Genomic DNA, 25,976 nt, shown 5'->3' with positions numbered 1-25,976 from the left:
ACTATTTCCCCTCTATGGTGAGTTCATTTCTCACTTTAACCACTAGGTGGAATCATAATTTAACCATTCTGCGCTGTTTCCAACTAACAACATGAGAGAGAGTGAGAGAGAGAGAGAGAGAGAGAGAGAGAGAGAGAGAGAGAGAGAGAGAGGAGAGAGAGAGAGAGGAGAGAGAGAGAGAGAGAGAGAGAGAGAGAGAGAATGAGAGGAGAGAGAGAGAGAGAGAGAGAGAGAGAGAGAGAGAGAGAGAGAGAGAGAGAGAGAGAGAGAGAGAGAGAGAGGGAGATGGAGAGAGAGAGAGAGAGGGGTGAGAGGGAGATGGAGAGAAGAGAGAGAGAGAGAGAGAGAGAGAGAGAGAGAGAGAGAGAGAGAGAGAGAGAGAGAGAGAGAGAGAGAGAGAGAGAGAGAGAGAGAGAGAGAGAGAGAGAAAGAGAGAGAGAGAGGTCGCTGCCGGCAGACCTTGCTCTCAAGAGAAAACAGGGTATGTGCACACTGCCCACAAAATGAGGTGGAAACAGTTGCACTTCCTAACCTCCTGCCAAAATGTATGACCATATTAGAGACACATATTTCCCTCATATTACACAGTCCCACAAATAATTTAAAAAAATATACAAAAATTGATAAACTCCCATATATATTGGGTGAAATACCACAGTGTGCCATCACAGCAGCAAGATTTGTGACCTGTTGCCACAAGAAAAGGGCAACCAGTGAAGAACAAACACCATTGTAACATGTATACAACAACATTTAACTATTTGCACATCGTTATAACACAGTACATAGTCAAAGATTTCATACATTTTTGATCAGTCACAGTATTCAGGTATTCTGCTACTGTGTACTCTCTGTTAATAGCATTCTGGTTTTCTCAGTGTTTTGTAAATTCTTTCCAATGTGTCGAGTAATCATCTTTTTGTTTTGTCATGATTTGGTTGGGTCTAATTGTGTTGCTGTCCTGGGGCTCTGTGGGGTCTGTTTGTTTTTGTGAACAGAGCCCCAGGAGCACCTTTCTTGGGGGGCTCTTCTCCAGGTTTATCTCTCTGTTTGTGATGGCTTTGTTATGGAAAGTCTGGGAATCGCTTCCTTTTAGGTGGTTGTAGAATTTAACGGCTCTTTTCTGGATTTTGATCATCAGCGGGTATCAGCCTAATTCTGCTCTGCACGCATTATTAGGTGTTTTACGTTGTACAGGAGGATATTTTTGCAGAATTCTGCATGCAGTGTCTCAATTTGGTGTTTGTCCCATTTTGTGAATTCTTGATTGGTGAGCGGACCCCAGACCTCACAACCATGAAGGGCAATGGGTTCTATAACTGATTCAAGTATTTTTAGCCAAATCCTAATTGGTATGTCGAATTCTATGTTCCTTTTGATGGCATAGAATGCCCTTCTTGACTTGTCTCTTAGATTGTTCACAGCTTTGTGGAAGTTACCTGTGGTGCTGATGTTTAGGCAGAGGTATATATAGTTTTTTGTGTGCTCTAGAGCAACGTGTCTAGATGGAATTTGTATTCGTGGTCCTGGCAACTGGACCTTTTTTGGAACACCATTATTTTTGTCTTACTGACATTTACTGTCAGAGCCCAGGTCTGACAGAATCTGTGCAGAAGATCTACAGTTGAAGTCGAAGGTTTACATACACTTAGGTTGGAGTCATTAAAACTTGTTTTTCAACCACTCCACAAATTTGTTGTTAACAAACTATAGTTTTGGCAAGTCGGTTAGGACATCTACTTTGTGCATGACACAAGTTATTTTTCCAACAATTGTTTACAGACAGATTATTTCAATTATAATTCACTGTATCACAATTACAGTGGGTCAGAAGTTTACATACACTAATTGACTGTGCCTTTAAACAGCTTGGAAAATTCCAGAAAATGATGTCATGGCTTTAGAAGTCTCTGATAGGCTAATTGCAATAATTTGAGTCAACTGGAGGTGTACCTGTAGATGTATTTCAAGAACTACCTTCAAACTCAGTGCCTCTTTGCTTGACATCATGGGAAAATCAAAAGAAATCAGCCAAGACCTCAGAAAAAAAACTTGTAGACCTCCACAAGTCTGGTTCATCCTTGGGAGCAATTTACAAACACCTGAAGGTACCACGTTCATCTGTACAAACAATAGTACGCAAGTATAAACACCATGGGACCACGCAGCCATCATACCGCTCAGGAAGGAGACGCGTTCTGTCCCCTAGAGAAGAACGTACTTTAGTGCGAAAAGTGTAAATCAATCCCAGAACAACAGCAAAAGACCTTGTGAAGATGCTGGAGGAAACGGGTACAAAAGTATCTATATCCACAGTAAAACGAGTCCTATATCGACATAACCTGAAAGGTCGCTGAGCAAGGAAGAAGCCACTGCTCCAAAACCGCCATAAAAAGCCAGACTACGGTTTGCAACAGCTTATAGGAACAAAGATCGTACTTTTTGGAGAAATGTCCTCTGGTCTGATGAAACTAAAATAGAACTGTTTGGCCATAATGACCATTGTTATGTTTTGGGGAAAAAGGGGGTAGGCTTGCTAGCCGAAGAACACCATCCCAACTGTGAAGCACGGGTGTGGCAGCATCATGCTGTGGGGGTGCTTTGCTGCAGGAGGGACTGGTGCACTTCACAAAATAGATGGCATCATGAGGAATGAAAATTATGTGGCTATATATAAGCAACGTCTCAAGACATCAGTCAGGATGTTAAAGCTTGGTCGCAAATGGGTCTTCTAAATGGACAATGACCCTAAGTATACTTCCAAAGTTGTGGCAAAATGGCTTAAGGACAACAAAGTCAAGGTATTGGAGTGGCCATCACAAAGCCCTGACCTCAATCATATACAACATTTGTGGGCAGAACTGAAAAAGTGTGTGCGAGCAAGGAGGCCTACAAACCTGACTCAGTTACAACAGCTCTGTCAGGAGGAATGGGCCAAAATTCACCCAACTTATTGTGGGAAGCTTGTGGAAGGCTACCTGAAATGTTTGACCCAAGTTAAACAATTTAAAGGCAATGCTACCAAATACTAATTGAGTGTATGTACACTTCTGACCCACTGGGAATGTGATGAAAGAAATAAAAGCTGAGATAAATTACTCTCTCTACTATTATTCTGACATTTCATATTCTTAAAATAGAGTGGTGATTCTACCTGACCTAAGACAGGGAATCTTTACTAGGATTAAAATATCAGGAATTGTGAATAACTGAGTTAAAATGTATTTGGCTAAGGTGTATGTAAACTTCCGACTTGTAGGTGCTGCTGTAGGCCCTCCTTGGTTGGGGACAGAAGCACCATCCTGTCAGCTGCTGTGGGCCACAGACAGAGAACAGAGAGGGAGCGGGTGGAGACACATCAGATCAACTACTAATACTACTTCTACTACTCAGTACAGTTAGAATACAGTATATATTACCATTAGGAGTCAGTTAGAAAGGTAATCATACGGTAGATATTACCATGAGGAGTCAGTTAGAAAGGTAATCATACAGTAGATATTACCATTAGGAGTCAGTTAGAAATGTAATCATACAGTAGATATTACCATGAGGAGTCAGTTAGAAAGGTAATCATACAGTAGATATTACCATTAGGAGTCAGTTAGAAAGGTAATCATACAGTAGATATTACCATTAGGAGTCAGTTAGAAAGGTAATCATACAGTAGATATTATCATTAGGAGTCAGTTAGAAAGGTAATCACAGGTTATTGAATTAAATGAGATTATTGAAGAAAATGACAAGATAGCAATGAGGAGAGTGAAGACTGAGACCCATCACTCAGGTAAGAACTAAAAAAGCTCTCTATCAAACACACACACACATGAACACACAGACTTACACAAACACATTACTAAAAACGATGAAAAATGCTAACTTATAGCAAGTCCCAGTGGAATCGTTTTTGAATGATTTTACCTTCAATTATGCAAATATTAAAGAGGCAATCTGCTGTTCAACCTAAACAATGTGGCCACCCTGCCACCGGTTTGGTAAAAGGCTGAGGAATGGAGCTGGAGAAATATATGCAAGAACTGATCATCCATCAGATCAACATTATAGTTTCAAAATGTTTTGAGGCTATACATGCAATTTGTTTACAATATCATTGTTTACAAACAATTAATAAAAAAACGTATATTTTGGGTTCTGATGGGGTACGACTGTTGAACTAAACTCATGAGGTATTTATAAGTTACCATCTTTAAGAATGGATTGGTAAACTTTATATCATAAAACAGCTGTGAGAAACAGTCCTGTTGTGGCTGATTATGTCACACCCCCACCCTCTTATACATGTGTGTGTGTGTGCGCACATGCGTTTGATTGTGTGTGTGTGTGTGTGTGTGTTTATGTGTGTGAGTGGGTGTTTGTGTGTTCTCACATCAGTGTGTATCTCCTCAGGACCTGAGGATTCAGGGAGAAGACTCTACAGGATGGGTGCTGTGAGCTTTGGGATGCTGTGTGTTCTACAAGTCACGCTCAACATCTCCCTGAGACTAGTCTGTGAGTGTATTGTTATCTAATCCTTACACTATTTCAAACTTTCACTACAAGGTCCTAAATTCAGATGAATGTTGTTATCTGTGTAACTAACCTCCTCCTCTGTTAGACATTACGGAACTTGCAAAGCACAGCCAAGATAATCTGTCCACTTTTAGCAGACTGTCTAGCAATGTTACCTCTAATATTTTGTGGCACTGAGCACATTTGAGGTATAGTGAGCGGAAACTTCCGCCGTGCGTTTACAGTGAACACTGAGGCTGTACCCTTACAGTTTTAGACAGGAGCCAATAGGCTATTGTGGCTATTTGAGCATTATGTAGGCCTACCAACAAAACCAATGGAGCAAATCTCATAACATTTTCACATTGAAAAAGCATTTGATTTCTATGATATAGCCTACAGTAGCCTATAGGTGGTGTTCAATGCAGGCCTACATTGCATGAGACTTTGAAAAACGTTTTTACATTATGAAGAGCTTGACATTAATTCATGATTTTTTACTTGGTCTGTAACACCATGGGTCAAATACATTACTATAAATTGCATTGTATTGTGTTGTATTATGCAAGACACCACTTTACAAAATACATGTGATTATTATTACCATACAGAGAATTACACAATGTAGGCTACCCCTCTGCCATTTGGCTTATTTGCATATTCAACCCTGTCTCAAAATACAACACTGCCCCTTTAATTAAGACATAACCGTTGACTTGCGGCATGTTTTTCAAAACGTCGTAGCTAAATTAGCTAGTAGACGATGAATTAAGCTAATTATATGTTTGTATCACAATGTCAACACACTCAAGCTTCTATCGGTTACATCTTTAAAGTAGAAGGAATCTTCTGATATTGTTGTCTGCCGCAATGGAAAGTGATATTTTAGATGCGCTGGAACAAGTCGGGTATGACGGACCTCTGCAGAATGAGGAGACGCTTGTCAGAGCATGTGAAGGTGGACTGTCATCACCTGAGTATGTCAACCTATGCATGTGGTTAGCATCCCGTCTGAAACTGTTATGTGATCTGGAAGAGAGCATTACGTCAGGTTCAGGTGACACTGATGGCCTTCAGTTTGAGATGAGTGGCATGCTGAAGGAGTTGCAGTGCCCCTATCAAGGCCTTGTCTCCGGGATTCTACAGGGAGGGCTGCAGAATAATAAAGACTATCTAAAGCTAGCATTGTTTTTATGCTCCGAGCTACAAGCTGCGCAGATAGTAAAGAGACGACCTGCTGAGGACAAAGAACACAAAGACAGAAACGATCTCCAGGCAATCTGTGAAACACTGAAGCTCCCAGAGCCAAGAGAGCATGGAGTAGCAGATCTGTTCTCTGGGATAGGGAAAAAGATAAATGCACTGCTTCAAGAGCTTCCAAAGGATCACATTGGAAAGCCAGTACTGAATAACTCTCTCGACAGTGAACAGTGGGAGAGGCTGGAGCAGATCAACACGGTCCTGTCCTCAGAGTATGAGTGTCGACGGAGGATGCTGATCAAACGTCTCGACGTCACTGTGCAGTTTTTCGGCTGGTCAGACAGAGCTAAGGAGAGAGTTGACAGCATGGCCAGGGCCTACCAGCCTAAGAGACACTCCCTGGCCCAGAGTTCATCTGTAGGCATGGCTCACCTGTTGGCAGCCAGGGAGGACATATGCAACGTGGTGAAGACCAGCAGTGGCTCCAGCAGAGAGAATACTGCCTGTGCTGTCAATAAGATCCTGATGGGGAGGGTGCCAGATTGAGGTGGCCGGCCCTCTGAGATAGATGCCCCCCTCCCTGAGATGCCAACCTGGCAGAAGAGACAAGACGGCGGAAGGGGTTGCGGTGGTGGTCGGGGAGGTGGTGGTGGTCGGGGAGGTGGTGGTGGTGGTCGGGGAGGTGGTGGTGGTGGTGGTTGGGGAGGTGGTCGAGGAGGTGGTGGTGGTAGTTGGGGAGATGGTGGTTGGGGAGGAGGGGGTAAGGGTGGCTGGCGAGGTGGTGGAACTGGTTGGGGTCATGGAGGAAAGAGAGGACGTTATCAATACTAACTTACCAGGGTTTTTTAAAACTGAAAAGCCAGACAGTGTTCAATAGGTGAACTGAAACCTACTCATGGGTATATGCGCCACTAAGGGCAACACTAAGGGCAACACTAAGGGCAATGCTAAGGGCAACACTAAGGGCAACACTAAGGCATTGCTTATTTGGAGTGATGATGTGGACTGGACTGAGATGTACAGAATGTTACTGTATGAACTCTCCTAAATATTTGTCACCGATTTTTGTGTTCATTTTCAGAGTTCTTATGAACTGTGTTGCTGTGGAAAGTTGTCGAAGCAATACCGACAGTAAGTCAAACTCTCTGACCATTTTTGATTTAGTTTTACTTATTTTCTACTAATTGTATGTTGGTAGTTTTATCAAATGACATTTTTGGAAATTGGAATCATGGTAATGACCTTTTTGATTTTAAGTATGATAAAAAAAATAATGTATGCACTCACTAACTGTAAGTCGCTCTGGATAAGAGCGTCTGCTAAATGACTAAAATGTAAAATGTAAATGTAATGTACCTGACTGGATTTTCAAAGACAGCTTGAAATGTAGCCTACATGTTTTGTGCTCTTGTAGGAAGCAGTAACTCCCCATTGCTGACCTATACTTATGTATAACTGGGCTAATAACTCGCTAACTAGCAAAGAATATCAACAACTGTGCACACGCGCGGCTCTGTGTTCTAATCTGAACTGATCTGAAAAACATATTCACTCGTCGATAATTGAAAGACCGCTCTTGGGCAACCCCCGCCAATAGAATTATACTCCGTTGCGCTCTGGCTCTGCCTACAACACAATCACAGACTCAATCTTGAAAAGTTAGATTTGTTTTGGTTTGTTGCATTGAAAAGGGGCTGATATAATATTGATTGTATTGCAGAAAAAACGTTGATCTATATAGTTCAAACTAATGAGGTGAACTCAGTGAAGTTCAATCTCTTGTATCTCTGCACGGCATGGTAATTATTCTGCGCGGCAGTCCTCGAGGAAGTGCGTGGCCGCGCACTTGCGCAGTTTAGAGGCAACATTGTTTTTAAGGACAAAACCTAAAAAAAACTGACCTTACCTTAACCCTAACCTTCACCTAATTTTAACTAATTCAGAAACTGAACAGATTAAAAATGTATAAAATAAGTTTAAATTGAAGCCTTTTTTTTTACAGATGTCCTGTTGTATTTGTGGTGACCTTATATCCATGGATGAAAAGTGTCCTGTGTTTTTAGGACAGATGCAGTGCATAAGGCCTACATAGAATGTGAATAATGACATTAAGGGTACGTCTCAAATGGCACCCTATCTCACACACAAACACACACACGCACACACACAAATACACACGCACACACACTATTTTTTGTGTGAGCATATGAATAAATTCCTTCTTATCAGCATCCTGTGTGTTGAGAGTTATATTTCACACACCATTAGACATAACATGAGGTCAGTACATTACTCACAACATGAGGTCAGTACATTAGACACAACATGAGGTCAGTACATTAGACACAACATGAGGTCAGTACATTAGACACAACATGAGGTCAGTACATTAGACACAACATGAGGTCAGTACATTAGACACAACATGAGGTCAGTACATTAGACACAACATGAGGTCAGTACATTAGACACAACATGAGGTCAGTACATTAGACACAACATGAGGTCAGTACATTAGACACAACATGAGGTCAGTACATTAGACACAACATGAGGTCAGTACAGTAGACTCCTGATAAGTAAGTCCGTAGTACTCAGGAATCAGATATAAAGATGAACAGGAGAAGAAAATGTCCCAACCTCAAACACGATTGTTACTCTTTCATCATCTTCCTGTTTTAACATTTCCCTTTTATTCTGGGTGTAACATCATAAACAGGTAGTCACACCTCAGAGCAGGGACAGATAGAGACACAGACACAGGGTCAACGATAGGACCAGAACCTGAATATAGACAGAAAACACAGTAAGTTGTTGGAGATGTCTGAGGCCATCTATGCTAAGCCAGATATGACCAAGGTCAAGTTTGACAGAGGTGAGATGGAGGAGAGGATTGTGGATATCTACGTCAGTGCAGACACCCTGAGAGATGGTGAGACCAGCACCAAGAGAGAAGAGACAGCAGACACTGCTCCTAATAATGGACCAGGAGACCAGCACTCAGGTAACACACACACACACAGACACACAGACACACACACACACACACACACACACACACACACACACACACACACACACACACACACACACACACACACACACACACACACACACACACACACACACACACACACACACACACACACACACACACACAAACATAAAATGCTCTTTTATGTATCCACAGAGCCTGATAGCTCAGGGAAGAGATCCTTCCTAGTTGCTGCAGTGTGTCTGGTGCTGCTGTGTGTTCTACTGGCTGGGATCATAGGCCTGTCTGTCTACTGTGAGTTTCTGTCCAGGTTCATGGCTTATCACCGCAGAATTGGCCCAGTGTCGTCCAGGGTAGGGGAGGGAATGGCCGGCAGGGATGTAGCTCAGTTGGTAGAGCAAGGCGTTTGCAACGCCAGGGTTGTGGGTTCAATTCCCACAGGGGGCCAGTATGAAAAATAAAAAAATAATGTATGCACTCACTAACTGTAAGTCGCTCTGGATAAGAGCGTCTGCTAAATGTTTAAAAAATAAATAAATAAATAAAATAAATAGTTGTAAGAAGTGCTGGTTACAAGGCCTATTTACCTGGTGTTTTAGCTAGTAACTATGTGTTTATACTTTATAGATAACAGAGCCATCAAAGATTCTGAGGATAAAAGGAACAACTTGTTCCAGTTACAGACCAGATACAACAACCTGACTAAAGAGAGAGACCAGTTACAGACCAGATACAACACTCTGACTGCTGAGAGAGACAGGCTTCAGAATTTGCTTTGTGGTCAGTGAAATGGTTTTCATACCTTTCTTTATTATAAAGTCAATTTGTTCATTGAGATCTAGTCCAGGAAATCATTTGAAATAAAATGTGATGTTTATTGTATTGTATCATATTGTCTCAGTGTTGTGTTGTGTCATCAAACAGAGAAAACCTGTTGTTTTGGATGGAAGAAGTTTGACTGCAGTTGTTACTTCCTCTCTACTGAGGAGAAAACCTGGGAGGAGAGCAGACAGGACTGTGTAGACAGAGGAGCAGACCTGGTGATAATAAACAGCAGAGAGGAACAGGTGAGAGAGAGAGAGAGAGAGAGAGAGAGAGAGAGAGAGAGAGAGAGAGAGAGAGAGAGAGTGAGAGAGAGAGAGAGAGAGAGAGAGAGACAGAGAGAGAGACACAGAGAGAGAGAGAGAGAGAGAGAGAGAGAGAGAGAGAGAGAGAGAGAGAGAGAGAGAGAGAGAGAGAGAGAGAGAGAGAGAGAGAGAGAGAGAGAGAGAGAGAGAGAGAGAGAGGAAGGAGAGAGACAGAGAAAGACAGAGCACGAGAGAGGGGTGGGGGGGTAGGAAGGATATGGGTGTGCTGGGGTAGATATGATGAAACAGTGAGCTCCAACGCAATTGGGACAGTGACACATTTTTGGTTGTTTTGGCTCTGTACTCCAGCAATTTGGATTTGAAATGATACAATGACTATGAGGTTCAAGTGCAGACTGATTTCATTTTAGGGTATTTTCATCCATATCAGGTGAACCTTCCAGAAATGACAGCCCTTTTTGTACATAGTCCCCCATTTTAGTGGACCAAAAGTATTGGGACAAATTCACTTATATGTGTATTAAAGTTACAGACTCACAAATATCATACCCTCAAGACCTGATAACCTCTCACCATTACAATAACAGGAGAGGTTAGCGTGTCTTGGGGGTATGATATTTGTGCATCTTTAACTTTCTCACTCATCATTAATCACAATTCATTCAGCACTATCTGTCATCATGGTAGCATCCACATTAAGTATAAGTGTTTAGAAACATATTCCATTGTTATTTACAATAGACGTGACTCCAAAATGACATTCTTTACCATTCATTTCTATTGGGCACATAACCATCTGAAACACAACCAAAACAAACAGCAAATGCATCCAACAAGTTTGTAGAGTCACAAGCTTGATGTGGCCATTGCGTGTTATAAATATGGGACCAAATACTAAACTTTGACTACTTTAATTCACATATAATTGAATTTATCCCAATACATTTGGTCCACTAAAATGGGGGGACTATGTAAAAAAAGGGCTGTCATTTCTAAACGGTTCACCCGATGTGGATGAAAATTCTCTACAATGAAAGCTGTCAGCCTGCACTTTAACCTCATAGTCATTATCATGTCAAATCCAAAGTGCTGGAGTAGAGAGCCAAAACAACCAAATGTGTCAATACCTTTGGAGCTCCATGTGTATATATATATATATATCTTTCTCAACAACAGGAGTTTCTCTTCAATCTCAACAAGAGAGTCTGGATTGGTCTGACTGACAGAGAGACAGAGGGGACCTGGAAATGGGTGGATGGAACAACACTGACCACAGAGTAAGAGATGATAACTACTCTGACAATAAGGCTCCAATATTCAGTTCATTCAACCTTTATATATATACCGTTTTTAACCCTGTAGGTACTGGTATTAACCATGATATCTGACGGTATTTAACCCTGTAGGTACTGGTATTAACCATGATATCTTACTGTTGTTAACCCTGTAGGTACTGGTATTAACCATGATATCTGATGGTTTTTAACCCTGTAGGTACTGGTATTAACCATGATATCTTACTGTTTTTAACCCTGTAGGTACTGGTATTAACCATGATATCTGACTGTTATTAACCCTGTAGGTACTGGTATTAACCATGATATCTGACTGTTATTAACCCTGTAGGTTCTGGTTTGACAAACTGCCTGATAATGCAGGTCCTACTGGGGAAGAGGACTGTGCTGAGATAAACAACGATCAGCGTCCTCTAAAAGTATGGAATGATTTTCCATGTAACAGGAGACTCAACTGGATTTGTGAGAAAGTGGTTTAACATCACCATGACAACATAATGTAACACACACAGTAGCCTACAGTGCACACAACTTCCTCCTTCATTCTCTCTCTCGCTCTCTTTCTCTCTCTCTCTCTCTCTCTCTCTCTCTCTCTCTCTCTCTCTCTCTCTCTCTCTCTCTCTCTCTCTCTCTCTCTCTCTCTCTCTCTCTATCTCTCTCTCTCTCAATTTCAATTCAATTTCAATTCAAGGGCTTTAGTGGCATGGGAAACGTGTGTTAACATTGCCAAAGCAAGTGAAGTAGATAGTAAACAAAAGTGAAATAAACAATAAATATTAACAGTAAACATTACACTCAGACGTTTCAAAAGAATAAAGACATTTCAAATGTCATATTATGTATATATACAGTGTTGTAACAATGTGCAAATAGTTAAAGTACAAATGGGAAAATAAATAAACATAAATATGGGTTGTATTTACAATGGTGTTTGTTCTTCACTGGTTGCCCTTTTCTTGTGGCAACAGGTCACAAATCTTGCAGCTGTAAGGGAGTAGATAAGGGAGTTTATCAAAATTGGGTTTGTTTTCAAATTCTTTGTGGATCGCTGTAATGTGAGGGAAATATGTGTCTCTAATATGGTCATACATTTGGCAGGAGGTTAGGAAGTGCAGCTCAGTTTCCACCTCATTTTGTGGGCAATGTGCACATAGCCTGTCTCCTCTTGAGAGCCAGGTCTGCCTACGGCGGCCTTTCTCAATAGCAAGGCTATGCTCACTGAGTCTGTACATAGTCAAAGCTTTCCTTAAGTTTGGGTCAGTCACAGTGGTCAGGTATTCTGCCAATGTGTACTCTCTGTTTAGGGCCAAATAGCATTCTAGTTTGCTCTGTTTTTTTGTTTGTTCTTTCCAATATGTCAAGTAATTCTCTTTTTGTTTTCTCATGATTTGGTTGGGTCTATTGTGATGTTGTTGTTGTTGTTGTTGTTGTTCACATATACAAACAGACCCCACACAGCCCCAGGACAAGCTTACTTAGGGGACTCTTCTCCAACTTCATCTCTCTTTAGGTGACGGCTTTGTTATGGAAGGTTTGGGAATCGCTTCCTTTTAAGTGGTTATAGAATTTAACGGCTCTTTTCTGGATTTTGATAATTAGCGGGTATTGGCCTAATTCTGCTCTGCATGCATTATTTGGTGTTTTACGTTGTACACGGAAGATGTTTTTGCAGAATTCTGCATGCAGAGTCTCAATTTGGTGTTTGTCCCATTTTGTGAATTCTTGGTTGGTGAGCGGACCCCAGACCTCAGAACCATAAAGGGCAATGGGTTCTATAACTGATTCAAGTATTTTTAGCCAGATCCTAATTGGTATGTCACATTCTCTCTCTCTCTCTCTCTCTCTCTCTCTCTCTCTCTCTCTCTCTCTCTCTCTCTCTCTCTCTCTCTCTCTTCTCAATTCAATTCAATTTCAATTTAAGGGCTTTATTGGCATGGGAAACGTGTGTTAACATTGCCAAAGCAAGTGAAGTAGATAGTAAACAAAAGTGAAATAAACAATACATGCTCCAATTTCTCTCTCTCTCTGTCTGAAACCCACACACACACATACCCTCACACACACACACGCACACACCCTCAAACAGACACTCACGCACAAATGCATGCAAACACACCTATTGTTGTATTTGTTTTTAATATCATATTAATAAAAGTCCTACTTATTTCCTGTTTGTAGCTTCCTGTGTACCAGTAGATATGTTTGACACGTCATCAGATACAACATGAAGTCAGTACATTTGACTTTGTGCACACTCTGCTTGAAGGTCATTTCATCAATTCCAATTGAAATATATTCTTCTTACTTGATACAGATGTTTACATGCTCCAATTTAGATCGGGTGCAAACATTCTCAACATTACGAAACCACCATTACATACAGTGTATAGGAGTTGACTGCATCACCAATTAATTAGTGTAGTAGAGATATCAAAGGGTATCAAAGCATGTTAGTTAATCATCTTTGACAGTCAGTCTTTGTTGTCAAGTTACGTATGAGCACAATATCAAATGCTCATATTTGTTCCCCTATATGGGTCCCGAAAGAGGGAAGTGAAGTGGATATTTTCAGTGGTTCAACCAGCTGTCAGTCAAAAACTCCTCAACCAATCAGGTTCATTTAGAGAGAGGCGAGCCCCGTGGTTACTGATGTCATCTCATCCTCACTGGTTAAGCCTACCCACCCTCAATATCCACTTGGAGCCGTTTGTAGTGTCAAATCTATTGTATGGACATTATAATGACCCATGTCTGTAGTCCTGGACCTCCTGAACATGTTGATGTATATGTGGGAGTAAACAGAGGGTCCAAATCAGCAGAAAGATGGAAGGAAGGAGGAGTTCTGGAAACTTCCTGAAATATCTTGGGGCTGTTACATATGATATTTAATATATGTTAACAGATAGACTTTGTTCTCCACTTCCCCTCTATTATCTATATCTTCCTGGTATGATAGTGTCCTGTCCATCATCACAAATAGCAAGTCCCATTCCCTGGACAGGAGGACTGTGTTGAGATATACTCTGGACAAGATGACCATGTAGAGACATGGAATGATTTATATTGTGCCGCAGAAAATGGTTTAACAATAAGCACTGTAACAATCTCTCACACACACACATGCACCCAAGTACGTACACAAGTATGCAAACTTGTTCTATTTTTTGTATTAGCATAGCCACAACTACCCGTGTCATTTTGTTGATACTTCCTTAGCGTTAACACCTACAGCAGTCACACTGACAGAGACACACAGATGACTCAGAGACAGAGATATCACTAGAAGCAGAGACGTAACGTATAGAGGGCTGCAGTTGACTTACGACGCCTCCTGGCGGCCATGTTGGAAGACCACCACATTAATTCTAGAAAGCAGAGAATTAATGTATAGTAGACCTACATTGAACGAAAGTCCCAGGCATTGTTAAAGATGTCAAAGGTCATCTATGCTGAGCCAGATATGAACAAGAAGGTCAAGTTTGACAGAGGTGAGATGGAGGAGAGGATTGTAGATATCTGTAGGTGCTGGTATTAACCATGATATCTGACTGTTTTTAACCCTGTAGGTACTGGTATTAACCATGATATCTGACTGTTTTCAACACTGTAGGTACTGGTATTAACCATGATATCTGACTGTTTTTAACCCTGTAGGAACTGGTATTAACCATGATATCTGATGGTTTTTAACCCTGTAGGGACTTGTATTAACCATGGTATCTGACTGTTTTTAACCCTGTAGGAACTGGTATTAACCAGGATATCTGATGGTTTTTAACCCTGTAGGTACTGGTATTAACCATGGTATCTGACTGTTTTTAACCATGTATGTACTGGTATTGACCATGATATCTGATGGATTTTAACCCTGTAGGTGCTGGTATTAACCATGATATCTGATGGATTTTAACCCTGTAGTTATTTGTATTAACCATGATATCTCACTGATTTTAACCCTGTAGGTACTGGTATTAACCATGATATCTGACTGTTGTTAACCCTGTAGGTACTGGTATTAACCATGATATCTGACTGTTTTTAACCCTGTAGGTACTGGTATTAACCATGATATCTGACTGTTTTTAACCCTGTAGGTACTGGTATTAACCATGATATCTGACTGTTTTTAACCCTGTAGGTACTGGTATTAACCATGATATCTGACTGTTTTTAACCCTGTAGGTACTGGTATTAACCATGATATCTGACTGTTTTTAACCCTGTAGGTACTGGTATTAACCATGATATCTGACTGTTTTTAACCCTGTAGGTACTGGTATTAACCATGATATCTGATGGATTTTAACCCTGTAGGTACTGGTATTAACCATTATATCTGACTGTTTTTAACCCTGTAGGTACTGGTATTAACCATGATATCTGATGGATTTTAACCCTGTAGGTACTGGTATGACCAACAGCCTGACAATGCAGGTCATACTGGGGATGAGGACTATGCTGAGATACACAAAGATCAGCGTCCTCTAAAGGCATGGAATGACATGCCACGTGACAGCAAACTCAACTGGATTTGTGAGAAAGTGGTTTAACATCACCATGACAACATACTGCAACACGAACAGTAGCCCACAACTCTCTCGCTCTCATCCACGAACACACTTATTGTTGTATTTGTTTGTAGTATCATATTAATAAAAGTCCTACTTATTTCCTGTTTGTAGCTTCCTGTGTATCAGTAGTTATGTTTCACACATCAGATACAACACGTACATTTGAATTTTTGCACAATCTACATGCTGTGACCCGTACTGAGTATACGAAGAGGCAGGACGCAGACGCAAGAACTAACAAGGTCAAGGTTTACTTAACATTTACAAAGAGAAATAACAAAGATAGAGTAAACGACACGAAGCTAAACAATCACACACAACATCATCCAGAACAGTCCAGGGCTAAATAGGGGTGGTGATGAGATGATGAGGTGCAGGTGCGCTGGAGATGATTATGGTGCGTTGGGTTTCCATTCCGGTGTTGCCGAGGAGGTGCGCTCAGACCGGTGGCTCAGTAGACCGGCGAATCAGAGCGCCGGAGGGGAGCAACGGGAGGAGACGTGACACATGCAGTGCATTTCATCAATTACAATTCAAATATATTCTTCTTACTTGCTACATATATTTACATGCTCCCATTTAGGTCTGGTGCAAACATTCTCAACCCTACCAAACCACCATTACATACACTGTATAGGAGTGTAGTAGAGATATCAAAGGGTATCAAAGCATGTTACTTAATCATCTTTGACAGTCAGTCTTTGTTGTCAAGTTACATATATGCACAATATCATATGCTCATATTTGACTGTTGTTCCCCTATATGGTCCCAATAGAGGGAAGTGCAGTGGTTCAACCAGCTGTCACTCAAAAACTACTCAACCAATCAGGTTCATCAAGAGAGAGGAGAGCCCTGGTGGTTCCTGTTGTCATCTCATCCTCACTGGTTAAGCCTACCCACCCTCAATATCCACTTGGAGCAGTTTGTAGTGTCACATCTATTGTATGGACATTATAATGACCCATGTTTGTAGTCCTGGATCTCCTGAACATGTTGATGTATATTTGGGAGTAAACAGAGGGTCCAAATCAGCAGAAAGGTGAAAGGAAGGAGGAGTTCTGGAAACTCCCTGAATTATCTTGGGGCTGTTACATATGATATTTAATATATGTTAACAGCTAGACTTTGTTCTCCACTTCCCCTCTATTATCTATATCTTCCTGGTATGATAGTGTCCTGTCCATCTTCACAAATAGAAAGTCTCATTCCCTGGACAGGAGGACTGTGTTGAGATATATTCTGGACAAGATGACCATGTAGAGACATGGAATGATTTATATTGTGCCGCAGAAAATTGTTTAAAAATAAGCACTGTAATAATCTCTCACACACAAACATGCACACAAGTACGTACACAAGTATGCAAACTTGTTCTATTTTTTGTATTAGCATAGCCACAAGTACCTGTGTCATTTTGTTGATACTTCCCTAGAGTTAACACCTACAGCAGTCACACAGACAGAGACACACAGATGACTCATAGACAGAGATATCACTAGAAGCAGAGACTTAACGTATAGAGCGCTTGCAGTTGACGTACGACGCCTCCTGGCGGCCATGTTGGAAGTTCACCACATTAATTCTAGAAGCAGAGACTTAATGTATAGTAGACCTATATAGACAGAAAGACCCAGGCATTGTTAAAGATGTCAAAGGTCATCTATGCTGATCCAGATATGAACAAGAAGGTCAAGTTTGACAGAGGTGAGATGGAGGAGAGGATTGTGGATATCTACGTCAGTGCAGACACCCTGAGAGATGGTGAGACCAGCACCAAGAGAGAAGAGACAGCAGACACTGCTCCTAATAATGGACCAGGAGACCAGTACTCAGTTAACACACACACACACAGACACACAGCAGGACTCTTAGCCTGATAGCTCAAAGAACAGACCCTTCCTACAGATGTAGAATCTCACTCTATTGATGCTGTGTTCTAATACAGTCTAGGTAGATGGGTTTGGGTTGGTTATCTGTGTTCTAATACAGTCTAGGTAGATGGGTTTGGGTTAGTTATCTGTGTTCTAATACAGTCTAGGTAGATAGGTTTGGGTTAGTTATATGTGTTCTAATACAGTCTAGGTAGATGGGTTTGGGTTAGTTATCTGTGTTCTAATACAGTCTAGGTAGATGGGTTTGGGTTAGTTATCTGTGTTCTAATACAGTCTAGGTAGATGGGTTTGGGTTAGTTATCTGTGTTCTAATACAGTCTAGGTAGATGGGTTTGGGTTAGTTATCTGTGTTCTAATACAGTCTAGGTAGATGGGTTTGGGTTAGTTATCTGTGTTCTAATACAGTCTAGGTAGATGGGTTTGGGTTAGTTATCTGTGTTCTAATACAGTCTAGGTAGATGGGTTTGGGTTAGTTATCTGTGTTCTAATACAGTCTAGGTAGATGGGTTTGGGTTAGTTATCTGTGTTCTAATACAGTCTAGGTAGATGGGTTTGGGTTAGTTATCTGTGTTCTAATACAGTCTAGGTAGATGGGTTTGGGTTAGTTATCTGTGTTCTAATACAGTCTAGGTAGATGGGTTTGGGTTAGTTATCTGTGTTCTAATACAGTCTAGGTAGATGGGTTTGGGTTAGTTATCTGTGTTCTAATACAGTCTAGGTAGATGGGTTTGGGTTAGTTATCTGTGCACATACAGTAGTGTTCCCTTCAAACCACAAACACTAAAGTACACACAATAGATTATACAATAACATCTTAATTGTCCATTTAAATATTTCGTAAAATATTGTAAATTTGATCAAATGTGGAATGATGCCAGTCATCAGTCAATCATCGGTGTGACTTCTGACTACTGTGTCACGGTTTCGGCCGAGGCTGCTCCTCCTCCTTGTTCGGGCAGGTTTCGGCGGTCGTCGTCCCCGGAGTACTAGCTATCACCGTTTGATGTTTTCGATGTCTGTTTGGTTTTGTCTGATTGTGTACACCTGTTTCCTGTTTGGTTGATTATGTCTCCTATAAGTTTCTCGTTTGGTTAGTCTTGTGTTGTGTGTTATTGTCCGCCTGTCGGTAGGAGCTGCGCGTTTCTGCTCTGTTTATTTGTTTGGTGTTTTTACGCACAGTTTGCGTAATCGCTCGCCTCTGTTTGTTTCGAGGTCCGTGTTTTGTATTTTGTCACTTTATGACTAGTAAAGTCTGTTGGACTAAGCCTCAGTGTCCTGCGCCTGACTCCTACACCACATCCACATCAGTTCCTGACATACTGTTTATCTCTCTCCCACTAACAGGTTTATTTTTTTGGTGATATTTTTTCCCCTCAGAACCCACACTAAAGTTTGAGGCCCTCTTGAAGTTGTGACACAGTCATCATCAGGCTGAGTTTGATGAAAACCACAACACAAACAACCTGACAAAGATAAATGTCATTCAGTTTCCCAGATGTAACTATGCAGGTGTCTTCATTACTGTATAAGATATTCATTGTATTTTCCATCTCTTAGATATATTGTGTTTAATATTTGTGTCAAAGCAACAGTTAATGTCAAAACACCAGTTTAGTCAGTAGGTTGTTATGACGGTTCACTGCCACCCTATGGCCTCTGTTGTCTCTGCTAGTCAACATGATGGCTGCTGAAAGCTTCTTGGTAACTGAGTCCCTCCCCATCTCTCTTCCAACCCCACTCATGTGTTTGGCCACGTTCCAGGCTGACTACATTGAAGACGCCTGCCAGATCTCACAACTCCTGGATAGATGTTTAACATATCAGCTAACCAAATCATATGCTATAGCAATCTAATGCCCAACAGCACAGTCAATGACTTGGCCAGCAGCCATGTCTTAATGGCTGCAGCCTGTCTTCAATATAGTCGGCCTGGAACGAGACCGTCCTAACCTCGGTGTGGTTGATAGATTGAGCAGTACTGAGCTCTGACCTTACAGACACAAGAAACTACTATTCCTGCTACTGCCCTCCCTCCCTCCCATCTCCCTCTGACCTCACAGACACAGGAAACTACTAACCCTGCTCCTGCCCTCCCTCCCTCCCATCTCCCTCTGACCTCACAGACACAGGAAACTACTAACCCTGCTCCTGCTCTCCCTCCCTCCAATCTCCCTCTGACAGTTTCCTCTTCTCTTATCACTCTGGTTACGATTTAACTCTTTGGCCACAAGTTCATTTCAAAGCCATAACTAAGTTTAATTTCTTTGTACAACTATGTTGAATAATGGGTAAAGATTGACCGTGTTAGACACAATATCACTCAGATGTGACGATTGAAGCTTCAGGTTACCTTTGTCAAGATCTTTGAATCTTTCTTTAAATCGAAATATCTTTGTAGTTCATTCAAATTATAACCTGAGAACAAACTCATTTTCTTTGTGAGATTCAATTCAGCTCTTTATAACTGATGTACAGGTAGTGGATATATAGGACATGGGATGTAATAATGTTCAATGTTTTTATGTGTTGCTTTCAACAAAAGCTGGAGAGCACATGCTGAAAAATATAATCAAATTACAAATTACCATTACATTCAATTTCACCTCATTACCGTACAAAATACATATTTTTTTAATAATCGTCATCTTAATCTGAGGAAGTAATGCGTATTTAACCATTTAACAGGATCGTTACACCTGAGAGCTGAGAAAGATACATTTGTTTCAGATTACTTCTCATTGTACATTGGTGGGGGGAATGATCAGTAATATACAGAACATAATTAAAGAACAGTATGTAACCTGTATCGGCTGTTCTGCTGATGGTAAAATAAAAAATAAAAATAAAAAAACTTTTCTGATTTATTTTGCCACCAATTTGCAGTTCAGCTCTTACGAACTCTATTCCTCACAATATCACATCCTGTCAAATGGAGAAACACTCACCTGCACTCTGTACTAGTAACTATTGATGCAAGGAGCTCTTCAATCAAACTCTTCTTACAGTGTATCAGTTCTCTCTGTCTTCCCAATCATGCGTTTTTTTTATAGCTGTGATAATGACGATCCATCCCATACAGTGACGTTGAGGTCTCGACTGAAAGAAAACCTTAAAGTTACTTTCTCTTTCCATTTGGATAAATCTTTAACTTCACGTTCTTCATTACAATGTAATATATTTATGTGATAGTGAGGTATAGTCATACTAGACACAATGTAGCTCCGATTCTTATTATATTTGGTTACATGTAGCCAGAGGGGGGAATTGTCAGCGGTTACCAGGGTTACCAGTAGTCTCTAAGCTTTGTCTGCCAATCATGTTTTTAGCTGGTGAGATTCTGACCTCTTGTGCCCACAGTGCACCATGTCAAGACGATGATTTAGACAGAATCCCAATTACTCTTAAACAGCTTCATATTGTCATTTCCTTTACCTTGTTATGTCAGAGTGAGACCCGGATGTTTTCCCCATAGAGATGCATTACATTCAATTTAATTCTATGGGTTTCTCATCATATTGCTTTCATATGGCAAGGTCTTTCAGATCTGTGGTGGTTACAAAGGAAAGAAGGCAAGGACAGGAGACAAGGAGAGGAAGGAATCAGATTGAGACTATTGGGACGTGACCTTATGGGTGTTTGGTATCACAGCTGCTGACTGTGTTGTGTTTATGGGTGTTTGGTATCACAGCTGCTGACTGTGTTGTGTTTATGGGTGTTTGGTATCACAGCTGCTGACTGTGTTGTGTTTATGGGTGTTTGGTATCACAGCTGCTGACTGTGTTGTGTTTATGCTGGAGTGCAGCAGCTGTAGAGGTAGCACTTAATCCAACATCTATATATGTACAGTGATGTCTGTTTGCACACATCAATACAGGTCACATTCTAACACACACACACACACACACACACACACACTGGACACACTATTTTGTCTCCATAACACAGTAATATGTCAAATGAATAAACCTTCAGTGTGTGTGAGTGTGTGTGTGTGTGTGTGTTAGAATGTGACCTGTATTGATGTGTGCAAGTTTCCATTGATAAAGACTGATGGATTGCTGTCGTTCAGAATGTCAAGACGTTGGACACACCCAAACACACATGTACACTCAGTGGATGTTAACAGTTGGCCCTGTGGGTGACTGGGTCCAAACAGCAGGAGGCTAGAGAAGGAGGATACATTGGCACACACACAATCACAGATTTCTAAAGATTCTAAAGTGGGGGTCAATGTTCTCTGAAGACCGCTGGAGAACAGAATGTTGGATGTCTGCATTCCAGCAACGTTCAGCAAACATTCTGATGTGTTTGGATAAAATGGTTCCATTGTTGTACATCTGATCTGTGTCACTAACGTTGTCACTGATGTTGTATTATACCAAGTCAATCAGTATTACTAATGTTGTATCATCTAGCAAAGGTGAAACACATTGATGCTGCTTCCTGGGTTGAGAATTGAGGTCCTGTTTGGCGTAGATGATAACAGTGTGGCCCTAGCACTGTAAGGGTGGTGGGTTCGATTCCCGCTGGAGTCACATACCCTATACTCAAAATGTATGCACCCACTCTACTGTAAATCGCTTTGGATTAAAGAGGTTGCTAATATTGTTACATGTTAACAGACTTCTGTTAAAATCCCAAACCCTGTCCCAGCAGGAGGCCTTTTGCCTTTTGGTAGGCCGTCATTGTAAATAAGAATTAGTTCTTAACTGACTTCCATAGTTAAATAAAAGTTAAATAAAATAAATACATTCAAACTAAAGGTAATCATGAAAAAACAATGTATTTTGGAGATGGTTTTCACCTACGGTACCAATCCTGATTCAACTGTTGTGTGTAGAGTACAGTATGTATCAATACTGTATATCACCTTGTTGGAAGACACTTTTACCTTTCATGTGGTACTATGAGAAAAGGTACCGTATGATGTTGTGTTGTCAAGGCTACAGCCATGATTCTCCACTCTGTTCCTGATGTTGTGTTGTCAAGGCTACAGCCATGATTCTCCAATCTGTTCCTGATGTTTTGTTGTCAAGGCTACGGCCATGATTCTCCAATCTGTTCTTGATGTTGTGTTGTCAAGGCTACGGCCATGATTCTCCACTCTGTTCCTGATGTTGTGTTGTCAAGGCTACGGCCATGATTCTCCACTCTGTTCCTGATGTTGTGTTGTCAAGGCTACAGCCATGATTCTCCACTCTGTTCCTGATGTTGTGTTGTCAAGGCTAGAGCCATGATTCTCCACTCTGTTCCTGATGTTGTGTTGTCAAGGCTACAGCCATGATTCTCCACTCTGTTCCTGTAACTGGTAGTCTATTTGTAATTTTTTTTGTACCTTTATTTATACAGATAATTCTTGTTGGGAGATCTTTTACATTTACATATACGTCATTTAGCAGACGCTCTTATCCAGAGCGACTTACAAATTGGTGCATTCACCTTATAGCCAGTGGGATAACCACTTTACAATATGTTTTTGGTGGGGGGGGGGGGGGGGGGTAGAAGGATTACTTTATCCTATCCCAGGTATTCCTTAAAGAGGTGGGGTTTCAAGTTTTACAAGAGAGACCTGTCGTACCTTGTTCCAGTACTGTGTTGTTCCAAGATCTTTACATGGCAGTTAGTCTGTTTGTTTATATATTGTTCCAGGACTGTGGAAGTATGTTCTGAATGCTTTGACTCATGCAGGGCTGGTTCCATGACAAATACAAAAAGACAACGTAATTAAAACAAGGTGGAGATACCTCCATACCAAAACATACAGATTGTGTGAAGTGTACAGAAGCTATGACCAACCCTCATTTACACATTCACACGTTCATTATCTCTTCTGTCATCCATCTCTCTCCCTCTCCCTCCCTCTTTACAACTCTCTGTCATTCACTTCTTCCTTTCTCTTGTTCTTCTAAGACTGTGATGATATTATTTTTCCTATCAGGTCTCTCTCCGTTTCTCCACCTTTACTCTCTCTCTCTCTCTCTCTCTCTCTCTCTCTCTCTCTCTCTCTCTCTCTCTCTCTCTCTCTCTCTCTCTCTCTCTCTCTTCTCTCTCTCTCTCTCTCTCTCTCCTGTCTCTCTCTCTGTCTCTCTCTATCTCTCTCTCTCTCTCTCTGTCTCTATCTCTCTCTCTCTCTCTCTCTCTCTCTCTCTGTCTGTCTCTGTGTCTCTCGCTCTCTCTCTGTCTTTTAAATGTTATTGTCCTTTCTGGACATCTGTAGCTCCTGTTACTGTACTTTCTATACAATTGGAATGATTCATTCTAATTCTACATTACCTTCGACTTCCTACGGTGAGAGAGAGAGGCTGAAGTAGGTGGGCGATGTTAAGGCTAGAGTTAATTATTTCAGATATTTTGTGTTAAATTGTAGGATTTTATCACTATGATGGAAATAATTAGACTACTGGTATGAATGAGGGGGCTGTCCTGGTAAATGTTGGGAGGAGCTAGGATAACAAAAGGTGTTTTTGGTTCATAATTAATACTCCCTAATCTCTCTTTCTCTCTATCTCTCTCTCTCTCTCTCTTCCCTCCCTCCCTCCCCCCTCCCTCCCTCCCTCCCTCCCTCCCAGGTTAATTGGCAACACCAGTCGTCAGTGTTGTGTTTTGTCATCGACACCACAGGCAGTATGAGTGATGACACTACTGAGGCTAAGCGAGTCCTTCTCCCATCATGGACAGTAAGAGAGGAACCCAGCAGGAACCTTCATCATACATCCTGGTCCCCTTCAACGACCCAGGTGGGTGTTAGCCTGGTCCCAGATCTGTTAGTGCTGTCCCACTCCAACATTATTGTCACAAGCCAAGTGCCTGCCCTGAAACTGGGAGCAGAATGACTGTTTTAACACAAACTGATTTATTTTTACTTGTGTGGAATAACAATACATTTTCACGTTCGATCAAGTCTTACACAATTAGCTATTTGTGGTGTGTGTGTGTGTGTGTGTGTGTGTGTGTGTGTGTTTGCAGGTTTGGCCTCTGATCATCACAATAAACACAGACATTTTCAAACAGAGCATCAACACCCTGACAGCATCAGGAGTAGGAGACGTACCAGAGCTGTGCCTGTTGGGACTACAGTGTGTGTGTGTGTGTGTGTGTGTGTGTGTGTGTGTGTGTGTGTGTGTGTGTGGTGTGTGTGTGTGTGTGTGTGTGTGTGTGTGTGTGTGTGTGTGTGTGTGTGTGGTGTGTGCGCGTGTATGTACAGGTGATGTCATGAAAAGTTACTTTCACAGTGCCAATATGAAGGGTGTATTTGAACGGCTGCATTTGAAATGTGGTTGCCTGTTTTTGCAACTCTGCCAGAGCTGGTTAGTTAGCCAGTGGACTGAAAATGTTATTTCCATAGAGTTCCAGTACTTGATCCCAGTGTGGTCTGACTCTCTGGTGTGTGTGTTGTAAATCCCAGATGGCCCTCATGGTGGCGCCACCCTTCTCTGAGATCTTTGTGTTCAACGATGCTCCTGCTAAAGACACTGCACTAAATAGCACATGCACATACAAACCAGTGGAGGCTGGTGGGAGGAGCAATAGGAGGACAGGCTTGTTGTAATGGATGGAATGGAATTAATGGAACGGTATCAAACACATCAAATATATTGAAACCACATTTCACTCCTTTCCATGAATTCCATTCCAGCCATTACAATGAACCAATCCTCCTATAGCTCATCCCACCAGCCTCCACTGACTGTAACCACCCTCATAGAGATCACCAAGTCTGTGGTTACCAGGGCTTTCACTACTGTTTATATTTCTCTCTTTCATTCTCTCTCTCTCTTTCTTTCTCTTTCTATCTCTCTCTTTCTCTTTCTCTATTTGTCTCTTTCTATCTCTCTCTCTCTTTCTCTGTTTCTCTCTTTCTCTGTGTCTCTCTCTCTCTATCTCTCTCTCTCTCTCTATCTCTCTCTCTCTCTCTCTCTCTCTCTCGCTCTCTCTCTCTCTCGCTCTCTCTCTCGCTCTCGCTCTCTCTCTCTCGCTCTTCTATCTCTCTCTTTCACTCTCATCTCTCTCTCTCTCTCTGACACTCTCCTCTCTCTCTATTCTGTCATCAACTTGTCTCTACCTCTACTCTCCTCTCTCTACCTCTCCTCTCCTCTCTCTACCTCTCCTCTCCTCTCTCTACCTCTCCTCTCTCTACCTCTCCTCTCCTCTCTCTACCTTTACTCTCCTCTCTCTACCTCTCCTCTCCTCTCTCTACCTCTCCTCTCTCTACCTCTCCTCTCCTCTCTCTACCTCTCCTCTCTCTACCTTTCCTCTCCTCTCTCTACCTTTACTCTCCTCTCTCTACCTCTCCTCTCCTCTCCCTACCTCTCCTCTCTCTACCTCTCCTCTCCTCTCTCTACCTCTCCTCTCCTCTCTCTACCTCTCCTCCCTCCCCTCTCCTCTCCTTTCCTCATGTTGACTGATAACCTACGCTCCAGACGTC

General features: G+C 41.5%; 1 protein-coding gene and 1 pseudogene across 2 annotated transcripts in view; both read left to right on the top strand.

The window, feature by feature from the left end:
• LOC311110201 (uncharacterized protein) overlaps positions 1-25,976 on the top strand; it is a gene marked incomplete at both ends in the record, with an annotated part of 397,005 nt that overhangs the window by 272,305 nt on the left and 98,724 nt on the right. The gene's annotated exons all lie outside the window — the stretch shown is intronic.
• On the top strand, positions 5,259-6,632 carry LOC311110251 (protein FAM98B-like; annotated as a pseudogene). The gene has a single exon. The product of its transcript is annotated as a protein FAM98B-like (transcript).

The sequence above is a fragment of the Coregonus lavaretus genome (genome assembly GCF_964263955.1).
Source record: "Coregonus lavaretus genome assembly, contig: SUPER_35_unloc_2, whole genome shotgun sequence".
Lineage (NCBI taxonomy): Eukaryota > Metazoa > Chordata > Actinopteri > Salmoniformes > Salmonidae > Coregonus > Coregonus lavaretus.
Note: the sequence above shows the minus strand (reverse complement) of the source record. Positions and strands in the feature narration are given on the sequence as shown.